The 17397-nt window shown below is 34.0% G+C and overlaps 1 protein-coding gene and 2 pseudogenes across 9 annotated transcripts in view; all 3 read left to right on the top strand.

Moving 5' to 3' along the window:
* MCU (mitochondrial calcium uniporter) overlaps window positions 1–17397 on the top strand; it is a 219457-nt gene that overhangs the window by 138047 nt on the left and 64013 nt on the right. The gene's annotated exons all lie outside the window — the stretch shown is intronic.
* LOC112305653 (small nucleolar RNA SNORA48) lies at window positions 3071–3215 on the top strand (annotated as a pseudogene).
* On the top strand, window positions 16018–16133 carry LOC112305648 (small nucleolar RNA SNORA42/SNORA80 family; annotated as a pseudogene).

A 17397-nucleotide genomic window follows, 5' to 3' on the forward strand; every position in this document is an offset into this window, starting at 1 on the left:
CTGCTTAGATTAGCTTTGGGATATTAAAGAACTCAGCATGTTCTAAAATTAAGAATCTGTTTTTAGGCAAGTGTTTTAGGTAAGAATTAACACACATACACACTATTAAGATACAAGTTGTTAGTCCTTTCTTTAATTGTTGCTACTAGTTTCCCACTATTTCCTTCACCCCAATATGCTAAATACTCATAGGTAAGTTTAGATACCAGCATACTAAGTAGAAGATGCCACATTAAAGATAAGACGAAGTCAAACAGGAAACTTTTCTTTCAAAGAGCTTACAATATTCTGAGTATTTAGCATTTGCAGTTTCATAGTTAATGGTAGCCTGTCAACCGTAGAATATTTGGATTTTTAATAAAAGCTTTCCTTATTAATTATTAATTTGAGAATTTTCAAACCTACAGAAAAGTTTGAATAGTACTATCAAAATCCAAATTACCTTTTTCTAGATTCATTAATTGTTAATATTTGCCACTGTATAATTTATCTCTACTGAGCCTTTTAAGACATTATTGACAATTCATCCATTAAAAAGTTCAGCATGTGTTTCCTAAGAATAAGAACATTCTTCTAAATAGCTGTAATATAACTATTACACTCAAGAAATTTAACAGCGATACAATACTAGTCAATATTAACTAATACACAGTCCATTGAAGCATATCATAGTTAAGTGGTATAGTTGACTCGAGGAAAAATGTTCTTCCCACCCACTTAAAAATAAGTACATTTTTCCCCTTGAAGATAAGTCTAAGAAGAAACTGTTTGCTATTTATTCTGTGAAGTTGAGTGGCCTATATCTGTTACAGGGCAAGAAGTAATAGTTGTGCTTGAAGTGGGCATCATCCATGAGTGAGAATTTATTGAAAGATATTATCCATTTACCTTACATGTGTGCCTCAAAGAGTATTTCACCTGTGTTGTGCATATGTATAATATATATTTACATACCTTATGTTCTCGTTGCTATTGTTTGCTAACATTTGTGGAGAATTTGTCAGTAAGAAATGAGTTATTATTTGCCATGTATTGTAAGAACTGTTAGATTTGATTCTTAATGATTTTTTCATTCTCCTATTAGACTAGCCCAGCTTAATTGTTGGAAAGAAATAAATATTTTTGGTATCTTTTTACTTTTCACTTCATGTTTAGGTGATTAGTTGTCACAATTACTCAGGCTTTGCTTTAAAGAGGGGCGTAATAAGAAGTCACTTGATATTTTACTGGCAAATGATCAGGTAGATACCTCCTTTCGGACTCTTTACTCATCCATTTGGCTGGAATTTTTTTAATGGAGCAATAATAGAAAGTTTCACAGTGTTTTGGTCAATAGTTATTCCCTACTATATCCTGTATGTGTTCCCTTTCCATTTTGTTTTGTTTTGTGTTCAGATGGTGACATGGTACTATAATTCACACGTTCAGTATTGAGACCAGGACTTGAACTTTATGCATCCAATTCTGTTCCTAGATTCAGTGCCCATTCTGCCAACTGAAATTGATTTTTGCTTTACCTTTAAAGCATTGTCCATTTTTAACTTTCTAACTTCGTTACTTGTGTCTTGGAGAAGCGATGGGTTCCTAGATTGCAGGAAACAAACGAGAAAGGGAACAAGATCTACAATGAAAAGCAAGAGCAAAAGTTTTATAAGGGTTTTAAATACTTTTTAAACCAAAACATTTGGTCCCAAAAGCCTGTGTGAAATACAAAATTGATATTTTCTTAATGAAATTCTCCCCTCATGCAAAATGTAGTGAAGTAGTCAGCTAATTTTAAACTTCATCTGGTGTTTAAATGTTATGAATTATATGTGATAAGCTTTTTAAGGATTGTATATTCTTTCTAGAAAACTGGTTTAAAACCAATTAGGCTATGTAACTCCAGAGAGTAAAAATGACTCAGGCCAAACTTATCTTCTAGTCTTAATAAGATTAATATGTATGCTTGGGTTCTTAACATGAAATTGATCTCATCAAAGGAAGCAAACATATGTGCTTTTCTGCTTGACTATAACTCCCCAGTGTTTATGGTAGCAACATTCTTTATTTGGAAAGTTTCTCACAACAGTTTCTTGAAGATTTTGATTTTGCAGTGATAGAGTAGCTCTCTAGTTAAGCAAGAAACAGTTAAGCCTGTTTTTGTCACCAAAAAAGCGTCAGCTTTAACTCAGCTGGTATTAAAAGCCCCTGATAATAATACCACATTCAACAACTGTAGAATACTTGGCTATTTTCAAATGCACCTGGAACATTTTCCAAAATTGACCATAAGCTAGTGCATAAAAAAATTCTTAATAAACGTCAAAAGATTGAAATCATACAGAGTATGCTCAAAGAAGAAATAACAACCCAAATAGTAACAGATTAAGAAGAAAAGTAGACATAATTTACCAATATCAGGAACAAAAGAAATGAAATATCACTACAGATTCTATAGTTATTAAAAAAGAGGGTATCTGAACAGCTTTATGCCAATAAATTTTAAAATTCACATGAAATTGACAAATTCCTAGAATAACATAACTTGCCAAAAACAAAGCGAAACTCAAAAAAACAAATAATCCAATTTAAAAATGGGTTAAGAAAGGATCTAAATAGTTCTTCAAATAAAATATGTAAGTGGCTAATAAGCACATGGAAAGATACTTAACATCATTAGTCATCAGAGAAATGGAAATCAAAGCCACAGTGAAATACCACTTCACACCCACTCAGATGGCTCTAATAAAAAAGACAGATAATAAGTGTTGGTGAAAATGTAAAGACATTGGAACCCTTAAACACTGCTGGTGAGAATGTAAAATGGTGCAGCTACTTTATAAAAATAGTTTGGCCATTCCCAGAAATGTCAGTTATAGAGTTTGCATATGACCTCACAATTCTCCTCCTAGATAAATAAAAACATATGTCCACACAAAAATTTATACACAAATGCTCATGTCAGCATTATTCATAACAGCCCCAAAGTGAAAACAACTGAAATGGGTATGGACTGGTGAGTGGATAACCAAAATGTCGAATATCCAAACAATGGAATATTGCCTGGCAATAAGAAGGAATGGAGTAAACCCCCTGGCAATGGGCGAGGACACACCTGATTGGTGGCGTTGCTCTTATATCAGTCAGGGGCCAAGCAGTTGTACAGGCCTTAGTTCATCCTAGCTTGTTGCCTGTGTTGGTGGCCAGAGCTGGTTCATGCCTGGGGCACATACAATAAAAAAAAAAAGAAGGAATGGAGTGCTGATACATGCTAAAACATAGATGGACCTTGAAAACATGCTAAATGAAAGAAGCTAGTCACAAAAATACCACCTACTGTTTGATTTCATTTATATGAAATGTCCAGAATAGGAAAATCCATACAGACAGAAAGTAAATTAGTGGTTGTCAGGAGTTGGAGGTAGGGAAGAATAGGAAATGACTGGATATGAAGTTTTGGAGGGTAATAAAAATGTTCAAAAACTATGTTAATAGTTGTGTAACTGTGTATACTAAAAATCATTGAATTGTATACTATAATAGGTGAATTATATAGTATGTGAATTATATCTCAAGAGTAGTTTACTTTTTTTTAAAGCATGACCCCACTCATAAAACAATGTAATTCATACTAGAAGAAATAGAAAATATAATCAGTCTCCTATCTAGAAAGGAAATTTAATTATAATTTAAGCCTTCCCACATAGAAAACTCCAGGCCAACATATGGCTTCACTAACGAATTTTTACATCTTTAAGGAAGAAATAATAACTATATTAAAAAACTTTTTCAGAGAATATAAAAAGTAGAAATACCTTATAACTTATTTTATGGCCAAAGAGAACATTGTAAGAAAGGGAAAGGATAGGTCATTTTCTTCATAAATAAAGATAGGTATAAACATCCTTCAAAAAATAAATGAGCATCAGCAACCAAAAAATCCTCTCAGCAACCTAGTAATAAATGGAACTCCCTTAGTCTTATATAGGGTTACCTGGAAAAAAATTGTAATAAATTTATATTTAATAGGAAACATTGAAAGTTTTCTCTTGAGATCATGACATAAGGGTATGGCTTCTACCACCATTATTCACCATTGGACTTTAAGTCCTAATCAGTGCAATAGGGAAGGGGAAAACAATCTTAGTAATAGAAAGGAAGATATAAACTGTTATTTGCAGGTGATGTGATCATTCATGTCAAAATCCAAAAGTATCTACAGAAAAAATATGTATAAAATTAACACATGAGTATCACAAGATTGCTGGATGAAGTCAGTATACAAAAATTAGTTGTGTGTTTGATATCAATTTGTAAACATTCATCAAGCAGCAATACTTACAATATGCTTTTTTGATGCATCTTATACTTTGATACAAAGTCTTAAAAATTATTTGTATCTCCATATACCAAAAATTGTAAGAGAAGATGAAATTTGAAAAATGATCCTCTTTATATAATATCAAAAAATATAAAAATAATAAGTAATAAATCTAATTAAAGATGTGCTAAGCCTCTGCAGGGAAAAATCACAAAGAAGACCCAAGTGAACGAAGGAATATTCATGTTTAGGGATTGGAAGACTCAACATTGTTTGGTTGTCAGCTCTCCCCATATTGATCTATATATTCTATATAATCCCAGTCAAAACCCCAGGAAAATATTTTTGTGGGAATTAACAAACTGCTTTTAAAATGTATAAAGAAATGCAAAAAGCTTAGACAAACCAAGACAATCTTGAAGAAAAAACACACTTGAAGCATTTACATTACCAGCTGTTAAGACTTAATAATGCTCTAGTAGTAAAGATAGTGCAGAACTGGTGTGAGAGTAGAAAAATAGACAAATGAAACAAAGTAGAAAATACAGAAACAGACCCACATACCTGATTTATGACAAATGCTTCATCTCAATTCAGTATCAAAAGGATGGTCTTTTCAATGCATGGAGCTGGGTCAATATGGAAAAAACTAAATTTAATCTTGGCCTCATCTCACATCAGACAAAAAATTATAGGTAAAATATAGATATAAATGTGAAAGGTAGGACAGTAAAGCTTGTTAGAGAAAACATAGGAGAATAGCTATATGACTTTGGAGTAGGAAAAGATTTCTTAAATAAGGTATAAAAAGAACCATAAAAGAAAAGATTTCTAATTGGACATTAAAAAGTTTTGTTTATCAAGATAACATTAAGAGAGAGAAACAACAAGCTACAGAGTGTGAAAAGACATTACAATGCATATATCTGACAAAGAACTCATCCTAACTATTTTGAGAAATTTAATAAGAAAAATAACTAAGAAATAAGTGAGCAAGAGATTTGAATGACTACTCACAGAGATTATCTAAATGGTCAATGGACATATGAAAAGAATCAAACTCATTAATTATCAAGGAATAAAACAAATAGGATATAACATGAACACCTACCAGAATACCCAAAATTTAATAAAACTGACCATAACAGGTAGTCACAAGAACGTGGAGCATCTGGATCTCTTAAACACTAGTAGATATGTAAGGGTATCTGCCACTTTGAAAAACTCACAGTATCTGTTAAAGTTGATCATATGTGTATATTATGACCCAGCAGTTCTACTCCTAGCTATGTGTTCAAAGGATGTATGTACATTCAAAGGATGTATGTACATAAGTTTACCTAAAGAAAGGGTTCACTGGAGCCCTATTAACCAAATCTGGAAATAGCCCAAATTTCCATTTTGAAATATTCATACAAAGGATTAATATAATAGATACTTATCTATGCAACAATAAAAAAGAACTGCTATAGTCAACAGCGTGGATGAATTTAATAGATAAGGTGTTAACAATAAAAGCCAAACAAATTAATAAATGTCATATAGTTTTATTAGTGTTAAGTCCAGGCCTTTATCAGAAAACAAAATCTTCAACTTTCTTCCTTCCAGCTCCTGTGAAAAGCCTAACTGGAGAAGTGGTGGTTTTTGAAGACTGTTTAATGGGTAACAGTCCTATTTTTCTTTCTTTTTAATAATTTGGAACTTAATACAGTAGTTATGAAGGTTCTGATGGCCCACATACCCTTTCCCCCCAATCTTTGTCTTCTAGTATTTTTATTTTTTTGCTCATGGTTTTTAAATTTTAACTTCAGAACTTAAAAAATTTACCACTATTTTTTGATATGTGTATGTTGTAGTTGCCCCGAAATTCTTTGTAGAACAGACTAAGGATAAATAAAACAATTTAAAAAATTGGGCCCTGTACATACTTAGAAAACAAAGAGGATGGTGGTGATAGTGGTAACAGGGATCTCTCTCTACATATAGGTAGGTAAGGATCTGCCAGTGTCTTTGACTGTGTAAAATTGTGGCCAGAATGGTTCGCTAAGAGACTGGTCCCTATGTGATCCCTGAACAGATGTAGAGATCAGCTGGAGTCAGGCAGAATGGGTTGAGGACTGTTCTGGATTGAGTGTTTGCAGTTTAGAACTACACATATATGGAAATTACCTTAACTATGATTTGATTGTATCCTTTGTACTGCACTGACACCTTTAATGACTGTTATTCTTTTATATTAATTTTAAGTAATGTGTTCATTATCTGAGGTTACAACTTAGAACAGCCTTATTAAGGATTATTAAAAATCAAGCAAATTAAATTCCCTTTGCCAAAGGTAGATAAAAGGAGGAAAATATATCAAAATCTGTGTATTTGTATGAGGCTAGAGTGTTAAAGACAAATAAGACTCATGAATGATAAAAATAAAAAAGAATAAAAATTTAAAAAAAGACTTATGAATGTTTTTAAATCCTTAATTGAAGGTGGGTTTGTTGTTCTTATGGTATTCCTGCTGGATAGTCTGGAAGGACTGAGATAACATTATCAGTAAGCTAATGAATGGTTCTATTACTTATATTCTGGATTGAGGCTTACAATTAAGCAGGACAGTTACGTTAGATATGTAGGCAGCATGTTATTTTGTTTTTAACTGGGTAAAATACCTTGCAATAAATGGAAAAGGAATTCTGAAGCAAAACCAACTACTCCCTTTTTATGGGTTAGTCTTCTCGCGGTGGCAGTCTATCACACTTACACAACACGCGGGGGGTTGGAGGGTGATTTTTCTAGCAGCTGCTGTGTCCCTCTCGTTGCAGGGGAATAAAAAAGGCCTGTAGTTATTTATATTTGTGAGTTGTAGCTACATTCTTTTTCATTATTAGCTTAAACTAGAGCAACTCTGAAACTCACACAAGGGCTACCTTTGGTTTGAAATTGTTTACTTCGTTAATGTAAGGAAGATGTGAGATGACTTCTCACCCTACTTCTTTCCCCCCTTTTATCCCTAGCTAAGAAAAAGAATAAGCCAGTTTAACTAAAAGGCAAAATAAAGAAACAACATGGGAGTGTATACTGAAATCTACTGTGTAATGATTTTTTCCTTCTATCCTAGTCTTGCTTTTACCTTTTGGAGGTTACAGAGAAATAAACCTATTATATTTTACTCTTTAAAAAAGAGAAGGATAGAACAGGGCATTTTGGGGTCAATTTATATCTATATCATCTATATTTATAGCAAGAATTGTGTTCTTTTTCTCTCTCAACTTTTATTTGGAAAAAATTTTAAACCTACAGAAAAATTGCAGAAAGAGTACAATGCACAGTCTTACGTCCTTCACCTAGATTCATCAGTTATTTTGCCCCATAACGCTTTATTTCTCTCTATCTACACACACACACACACACACACACACGTGAGTGTATATAATTATTCTTTGTTTCCTGATCCATTTGATAGTGTCAAGCATCATAATCATTCTCTAATGTTTCAGCCATGTTTTTCTTGAGAACATTAACAATCTCCTGCTCTGTGCAAAATACAGAATCTGATTTTAATTTTTCCTGAATTCTGTCTATTACCTGTGTTTTATAATCATTCAAGAACAAAGGAAGCAGTGCGGGGAATTATTAATAGTAGCCACCCACTCCCTAAGTTATTCACCACTATGCATCTGCCAGAAAGCAAGTGTGAACATGAAAGATAGAGGTTGATTTTCAAACTTGCATAAATGTAAAATAATTGATGGACAAGGTCTCTATACCATTAACAGTAGACCCAGTTTCTCGAGTAGCACCTACACTTGACCCATTTCTCTTAATACCTAATAGGGTTTATGTCATAAATTTACAGACTTTCATAGTTGGAAGGGCCTTACAGTGTATGTTGTATATAGCCTGTTTATTTTACACATGAGGAGAATTAAGGGTCAAGGTCACATTATGAGAGATGAGACTAGAATCTATTTTTCAAACTCTCAATGCAGTATTCTTCCTGTCATGTCATGCTGTCTCCTCATGAGCCCTACATACTTATACTAGGGTCTTGATCAATGAGAAAGGCAAAATATCTGAGATTACTACACTTAACTAATGTATCCCCTTGGATCTCATTTGGATGAACTATAGCAGAGCTTCTTAAACTTTAACGTGCTTGTGAATTTACTAGTGTTCTTGCTGAAATGCAAATTACGATTCAGTAAGTGTGCAGTCAAGCCTGAGAGTCTGCATTTCTAGTATGTTCATCTGAAACTGATGTTGCAGATCCATGGACATCATTTTACACAGCAGTTACCTAAACAAGCACAGAAATCATATAGTCCCCAGGCACCACCAGCAAAGAAGAAAAAACTACAAAATATTATAGTTACATAAAGTATAGAGAATAATAAAATACCTATTTACTCATCATCAAAGTCAAAATAAACTATTTCTAAAAGTTCTTAATTTTCCTAACTTTCATGCTACTTCAAAGAAGGGAGTTTTAGCCCAGTACATTAATTTATAGATGCAACTATCTATTTTCCTAATATTGTTATATCAACAAATACTGAAATTCCACAGTCTTTAATGGTACTATGGAAGGAAATACAAATTCAGGTGATGAAAAGAACCATAGGCAAATTGAACTGTCAGTCAAAAAGAACAGCCAATGATGTTCCATTTTACTCTCAATAAAAACATCTTTCATCACCCTGCCTGGTGTGGCTCAGTAGATTGAGCACCAGCCTGCGAACCAAAGGGTAGCTGGTTCAATTCCAAGTCAGGGCACATGCCTGGGTTGTGGGCCAGGTCCCTGGTCGGGGGTGCGTGAGAGGCAACCACACATTGATATTTCTCTCCCTCTTTTTCTCCCTCCCTTCCCCTCTGTCTAAAAATAAATAAATAAAATCTTTTTAAAAAATCTTTCAAACTAGCTACATTCATTCATTTGATAAATACTTGAGAGTTAACATTCCCATTGTAGTTTACATTCTGATTTCATTCCCTCATCTTTATCTAAGTCTGTATACTACTTTAAATTGTGCAAATGATTGTTGAAAGGTACAAAGCTAGGTTTTATGAGACAGTCCCTTAAAGTAAGGGTTTTGCATTTGGGTTTTTGTCATTTAAAAATAATAACTAGAAGTATATTTAATAGCCACCTCAATGCAACATGGCATACATTTATACCTACATCAGCTAAAAATAAAAAAAGATTTAATACCTGTAAGAAAATTTGTACTTTGAATATTTCCCAAAATGCTTAGAGAAATAATAAGTACTTCCTTATTTCTCAGGACAATTTAGCAGTAAAATAACAATTCCCATGGGAGGGAAACTGGACACAAAACAAGTTATAAAACTTGTCAAAGATATTGAGATATAAGGAAAAAGACAAAGAAGACGTCTCAAGTAAATATTTATTAAGATTCTACTTTCTCCGAGTGTATGGGGCGGGGGGAAGGTCCCAGTATATAAAGGAATGAAGTCAGCCTTCAGGGTGATCAAGACTGAAATGGAAGCAGGCATCTCAACAGGTAATTAGAATACAGAGTGACAGTGGAAAGAGGTACAGGGAAACTCTGAGAGCAGCTCAAAAAGATTGTGAAGGAGACTGTTAATGTGTTTAAAAATGATTTAAAAAAACTATAGTTAAGCATTTCTGTAGGATAGAGGGGTGGATAGATAACATGTTAATGTAGAATCTAGGTGAAGGGTATAAAGAGCATTCACTGTAAAATTCTTTGAATTTCGATGTATGAAAAGTTTCATAACAAAATGTTAGCTAAAATAATAGTTGTAATAAAAACAAGTAGGATGATGTAAAGAGGCCACATTTTTCACTTTTCTTGTTAATAGTAGGTTCTTAAGAAATAGAAGGAAAGGAAAAAATAGAAAATAACTTTTCCAATTCAGTGTCAAGAGGGCAGACATTTAAGGAAAGCAGAAATTCCTTGCTCTGTTATCATTAACATATGTTTCATGAGAGCCAAGAAAGTAAAAGTATATCCATTAAGGAAAGTGTAGCAACCATCAGGGTATAAACATTCCAAATGTAGTGCAGAATTGCCTCAGATAACTAGGGGTCTAGATTACACAATGAAGTTTTAGTAAATTTTGTTGTTTCTATGTCTTTTTTCCATGCTGTTGAGTATCCTTATAATCATTACTCTAAACTCTGTTCTGTTAAATTGCTTGACTCCCTTTCATTTAGTTCTTATTCTGGAGGATTGCCTTATTGTTTCAGTTGGGGCCTATTTCTTTATCTTCACATTTTGACTGTCTCTTTGTGTTTGTTTCTATGTGTTAAGTAGATCTGCAAAGACTCTGGTGCAGTCCTATGTCAGATGTTGCCTGTGACTGGCCCTGGGCAACTTATTCGGACCTATCAGCAATCCACAGCTTGTAGCTGTCTTTGTTGGACCTAGTTATGTTCAGAAAGAACCAGGCTATGCATCCAAGACCAGCTTTTAACAGCGCCAGGGTCAGGGGAGGGTCAGCTAAAGTCCCAGAGCTACTAGAGATCCACCTTAGTTGTTAAACTTAAATGACTAATAGAGCCTCAGGCTGTACTTGGTAGCCCAGCTTAAGCTCCATAGGGTGAGGCAGAGTAATTCCAGCAAGCAGGGCCATTGTTTCCTCTCAGGCTGATGTCACTTAGAGAGGAGTGTTCTGCCTGAGAAAGGTGGCTTCTGCAGTATGGAAAATGACTAGCACAGGGATCCTAAGGGCTGTTCATTCAGTTCTCTCCCCAGAGCCTTGTGCCCCAGACTCTCCTTATGTTATGACTGCTCTAGTCTGCTCTGCCCTGCCACTGCCTGAGCCCAGAGTAAGTGGCTGCTAACGGAATTTTGTGCAGTGGCCCCTTAACAGGCTCTTTGTGTCTCTACCTGTCTCTCCCTGGTGGACAGAAACCCTACATCCTTTCACAGCTGGATGTTATCTGGGTTCCTTTCTCAGCTCTGGTGCTATAGGCTGGGGAGCCCAGCTTGGGGTTTAGACCCCACACTTCTCAGGTGAAACACTCCAGCTGCTGAAATATTCCTCTGGAACTTCAGCTGCCACCCTTGGAGTCCAGCCAGTCCTCTCATGCCTCCTCACTCCCTACCAGTCTCGTTGTGGTGAAGTGGTTTCTTCTGTGTGTCTATGCTAGTAGCCAAGGCTTCTTTCCAGCTAGTGTTCAGTTGGTTATTCAATATGATTTCTCTACAAATTTAGTTGTAATTCCAGATTGGTCCTGGGAGGACATTTTTGCAGCTTCCACTTACTCCTCTGCCACCTTGGATCTCCTTTTTTTTTTTTTTTGTTATTCAATTACAGTTGTATACACCTTGGATCTCTTGAATACCACCTTTCATTTTTCATAGATTTTGGGCTCTGGTTCTTGCACAGTATAACCATAGGGTTTACATTTGGGGGTAATAACAAAATCTAAAATAAAAACTTTATTTACAAATCAAGTTAATTTATATCAATTTATCTTAACTTTAAAAGTAGTGATGTACTAGAAATAACACCTTTTCAATCTTAGAACTTAGTTATTGATTTCAAAACCTAATGTAAGAGAATTTGCTTAAATGGGCATTTCTTGATACTATTAAATGGATATTTGTATATATTAGGATAAAAATGACATTTTATCAATTTGTATGTTGAATGGTATGATATATAACTAGTTACGGTTGAAGTGTGAGTGTTCTGGTTATTTTAGTCTGTTGCTAGAGCAGCAGTGGTGAAGAATCTTATGTCTAAGATCGTGCCTTGCAGGGCTTTATATACATTGTCTTACTTGATCCTCAGAGCCCGTGAGTTTGGTGAACAAGTATTACTTTTTAAATAACTTATATATAATTTGGAGCTCAACTTGATTTCCTGATTAGAAAACCGATGTTGAAAGATGCAACAAAAAGTCCTTCAAATTGCTTTATTTTATAGACGTGAAATTCTCTTAGATATCAAAGATATATAAATTGAATCATGACTTTTATTATAAAGTAACAATATATTCTGTTGGGGGAAATGTTGCCCATGTTCTAATAAAATGTAGTAACAATTTTTAGTAACATATTCAAGGAGAAAAAAATTTCTAATATTAAACTGTAATATATTACTTAACTCACAAAATGTAAATACCACCTTCACTTAAACTGTATCAGAAACTTTGTTTCCTTGGTGAATTATTGAAAGAAGAATAAAATATGTCCTGTATCTAATCCGATCCTTTAAATGTTTATGATACTATCTGAAGAGATTCTCTTTAAAACCTCAGGTTTACCTTTAACATCAGAAGGATAATAATTTATATTGTATATCTCTTTTTTTTAGGAATAGTTGTGGCTTTTGAAATGCATTATACTTATTAAATTCTTTACAATAAGAGTCTCTTAAGTAAATTGAAGATTTGTTTTGAGTTTACATTTCCTAATATCTTACATTTGGTAGAATGTTAGTCATACAAATGTTGTCACATTTTTATTGTCACTTACCCTTAGGTGATATCAGCCTTGTGAAATAGTCAATTATGTTACCATTGCTGTTGTTTTTAACTTAATAGATGGGGAAACTGAGACTTAGGGTTGAAATTAAAGATTGTAAGTTAGAACTGGGCTCAAGTCTTCTAATTGTGGTGTTTTCTTTCTATATCAAGTCTCGAGACTTTGAAGCCATAGTGTATATTGGTAGAGTTGAAGTAGTGAAAAATTATTTCTGATTTGATGTTTCAATAATTTTATTATGTCTAGGACATGGACAAAACAGGTGTCATTTTGTAGAAGCTGGTATACATATGTCTTGCTTTAGACCCACCGAAATAGTCGTACATTGTTAATCCTAGTATGCTTAAAAGCACTGGATTCTAGAGATAAGTCTGGCAAAACTGTTGAAATATGGGTAGTCTGGTCTTTATAAAGAAACTTTTGGAACATATATCAAAAGGGTTTATTCTCATAAGCATTTCATGTTATACTAAAGGAATTGTAACAGAGGGATATAATTTAACATATCTGAACTTGTGGCATAGTGGGGCTATTTTTAAGAAGGTTTTAGCCATGGACAAACATATAAATATAGTTATTTCACCGAAAGCTGTTTGATAGAGTTAATATTTGCTGATATAGTGTGACACAGTGAATAAAATATTTGTCTGCTATGAAATTAGGTCCCAAGATTTTCTTAAATAGGGAAACTGGGTTAATAAGGAACTACCTTTTTCTTTCTATCTTTCTTCTATTTTTCCTTGCTCTAGTCTAACATCTAACCACCTTCTAATATTTTGGGGGTATTGACAAGTTAAGTAAACTTGACAGTCTTCCAAAGTTGCTGGCAGGAATATATTGCTGAGTTTGCTCTTCTGAACAATGAAAGGTGAGTGTAGGAGAAGTTGTATAATTTATGATAGTAGTAAAGAATTTTAAAGTAAGATTTGACTTGAATTTAATAATTTGCTCTGAGGGCATTAAATGTCTTTTTATAATACTAAAATTTGATTTTTTTTTATTAACTCCGACCGTCATACTTGGGCAAATAAAATTACAGTGTTTTGTAGCATAACTCTAACTTAATAACACTAGCATTTTTCTTCTTTTGGAGTCAAGATGAAAGGGAAATGTTTGTAATACCAGGATAGATGTTATACTTTCACTTAACTGAAAACCTTTGTTTTTTGTAGAAGCTCTAAAGTTACTTATCAAAGATGTGGACTGTCTCATACCAAAAGTATAAGCTTGTATTTCCTTTTCAAGGGTCTGTGTTAGTACAAATTTGCCTTGTTCATTTGGCATTGATATTGCCTAGAGATTTACGCTTCGATGATTTCTGCACATTCTATATTTTTACTTCCTTTTTTAAAAAATTATTTTATTGTTCTGTATTTTTACTTTCTTAACTGTAATCTTGTTCTCTGCCTATGAAGTTTAAATATTTGAATAATACAAGCCATTTGCCTGAATGGTCTTGTTTTTAACTTCTTGACATATTTTTTAAGTTTTCAGCATCAGTCAAGTATTTATTAAAAGCTTCCTATTTTCCTATGATTTATTAAGAACATACAATTTACATTTACCCCCACAACTAAAAAAAATTTAAATTAAATAAAATATAATTTTGCATAATAAAAAAAAGATTCAGCACAAAGAAGGATAGCCCATTGATAAATTTTAAAATGATTGCATGTTAAAATACCAATATTTTAGATAGCCGAGTTAAAATACATTATAAAAACTAAAAAAAAATCCATACAATTTAAACAATGAAATATATTCAGTCTAGGATTTCTGTGGAATAATTTAGAATAATAATGTTTCTTTGGCCTTGAGCACTTATATTCCTCTTTTTTTGTCTTTGTTTTGCTTTATTTGTTATTGTTGCTACTGCCATATTTCAAAGAATATTTCATTTTTCATTTTTCATTCAATTCTTTTGTTTTCATTTCATTTTTAAACATTTCATTTTTGTTTCTATTGGCTTTATTAGACTATAGGCTATGAGAAGGTTTAAATAAAGAAAAGGACCTATATGTGTGTGTTTGTGAACATTTAATAAGTAATATTTCATAATTGCCAATATCATTATAGAAGTAAGTGACTGGGAAGGACTTTGGGCAGGTGAATTACCTCAAAACTACAGAGGCAGGGCTCTACAGCAGGGGTCATCAAACATCTTCTTAAAGAGCCAGATGATAAATATTTTAGGCTTTGTGGGTCATACCGTCTGTGTTGAAGCTACTCAGCTCTCCTGCAACTACGTAATTACTTAATTCTGTTGTTGTAGTGAAAGTAGATGAGTGAAGTATAGATGGTAAGTAAACAAATGGACTTGGTTATGTTCCAAGTAAAATTTTACTTACAAAAACTGGCGGCTGATCTGCCAACCTATGTTCTGTAGCATCCTAACAAATAATATTCATAAGCAACCATGTAGTTATGTAATTCTCTGCCCCCCAAAACATCTTTTATTATTGTTGAGAATAATTTTTAAAATCATGGAAGACTGAGGACTTCCTGTTTTTAAATGGCCTAGTAGATGTATACCAAAATATTTTCTGGTAAAGCAATATGATGGTTGGAATTTCCTTTAAGATACTCTGTGGGGAAAAACTGGGTAGATATAGATGAATGAAGTTTGATAAAACGTTGATAAATATAGAAGCAGGTGAAAGAAATTCATCACACCGTGCTCTCTATTTCTGTGTATGCTTTAAAATGTCCATGTTAAAAAGTTCCTACTTAAAGAAATAATGGCCCAGGAAAGGACCCTTCTCTTGAAAGCACCTTACTATAACCAGGAGAAGAAGAAACAGAAATACAAGCTTGATTTTCGGCACGAGCACAGAGATCTCTGCAATCCTAAAGCACCATATATGAGGAAAGGCTGCCAGATCCAGAGCAGGTCAGATGTGTGCGAGAAGACGCTGAGGGGTGACACGTGTGGTTAGCGATCCCAATGAAGCCAAGAGAGCTCAGTTCTCCAGAAGTGGTGGCTGGCCTCCGACTTCACCAAAGCACCATTCACCACTAACACTTTACCTACGACATCTTCAAGGAAAAATTAATGTAGGAATTTTGTACCAATATAAAGGCAAATACAAATATTTTTAACATGCCAAGCTTCAGGTAATTTATCTCTTATGAGCCCTACTTGAAGTTTATTCAACCAAGAAAAAGAAAGGAGAAACTACAGTTAAAGTATTGGTAGTAGTGTAGAGTCCATTGATTCATAAAGTTAAGACTAAAACAAATGCATGGGTTTGGATTTATGGTCTCTCGTAGTGCCCCATGTCACAACAGACTGTGGCCTTCAACCATTGCCTGGCCCCTGCCCTTCGGCTACAGGCACTGAAGCAGGTTATACAGTGTGAGGGGGGAAAAAACTAAAACAAATGTGAAGACTGGGTTTTACAGAGCTGAATATGAATGTTTAAAACCTTGACAATGTAGTAATAATATAACTAACAAAACTGGAAAAACGAAGGAAGCTATCAAAAGATAGCATTTAAAATCAATGACCTAACAAAAGAGGTATGGAGGTGGGGATGTATGCAGGTAGGCAGATGATTGATGATAGGTAGGTAGGCAGGTGGAAAGTTGTTGGATGGATGGATGGATAGATAGATAGATAGATAGGTAGATAGATAGAAACACTAAGAGAAATGGTATAATAAACTAAATTTGATGGTAAAGGAAAAAGAAAAAGCATAACTATATTAAGTTCATTGTTGCAACAATGAATACACACACACACACATTTATATAGAGAGGAAGAGAGAGAGAGAAACCGATTGATGGGATTGCCATATAGAATTGAATGGTCAGAGTAGGACAGTGTAAGGAAAATGAAACTTGAGTAAAGATTTGAAGGAAGTGAGAGAGCCAAGTAGTTATCTGGAGAAACAGTAGTCTAAGCAGAGACAATGGTTGTTGTAAAGGTCCGGAAGCAACAGATGGCTGGTGCAGGCAAGAAACAGGAAAGAGTCTAAAGAGGCTAAAGCAGAGTGATTGAGAGGAAGAGTGGTAGGAAATGAAGTCAGCGAGATAATATTGGATCTTAAAGGCAGTTAAAAGAACTTACACTTATACTCTGAAATAACTAACACAAAAAAATATATCTCCCATATTATCAGAAGAATTACATGTATAACTAAAACAAAGCAAGCACTTCCCATCTCGTAAACTGTTTTGAAGAAAATAAAGCAGCAATAAAAACGAAGAATAAAATTTTTATAGCACAAAATTTGATAACTCGAAGAAGATTAAATATATGAGATCTGTCCAGAAAGTATCCATCCAGGTACTATGAAAAATAGAGACATTTATTGAAGAAGATACAAAATACAAGAAACATTGTACATAGGACAGTGATACCTCAGTCCCCTTAAAATAGCCACCTTGGGACCTCACATAGTTCTCCCCATCCCCATCACCTTCCTGGTCGTGTTTTCCTTTCAAAGGTGATTTTAGTTTTGGGAAAAGCCAGAAGTTGCAGGATGCCATGTCTGGGCCATAGGGGGGCTGAGTCACCTGGGTGATTTGATGTTTTGCCAAATTCTGCACGAGAGATGATACATGAGCTGGTGTGTTGTTGTGATGAAGCTACCAATCACCAGTTGCCCTTATAGCTGT

Source organism: Desmodus rotundus, chromosome 4, assembly GCF_022682495.2.
Source record: "Desmodus rotundus isolate HL8 chromosome 4, HLdesRot8A.1, whole genome shotgun sequence".
Classification (NCBI taxonomy): Eukaryota; Metazoa; Chordata; class Mammalia; order Chiroptera; family Phyllostomidae; genus Desmodus; species Desmodus rotundus.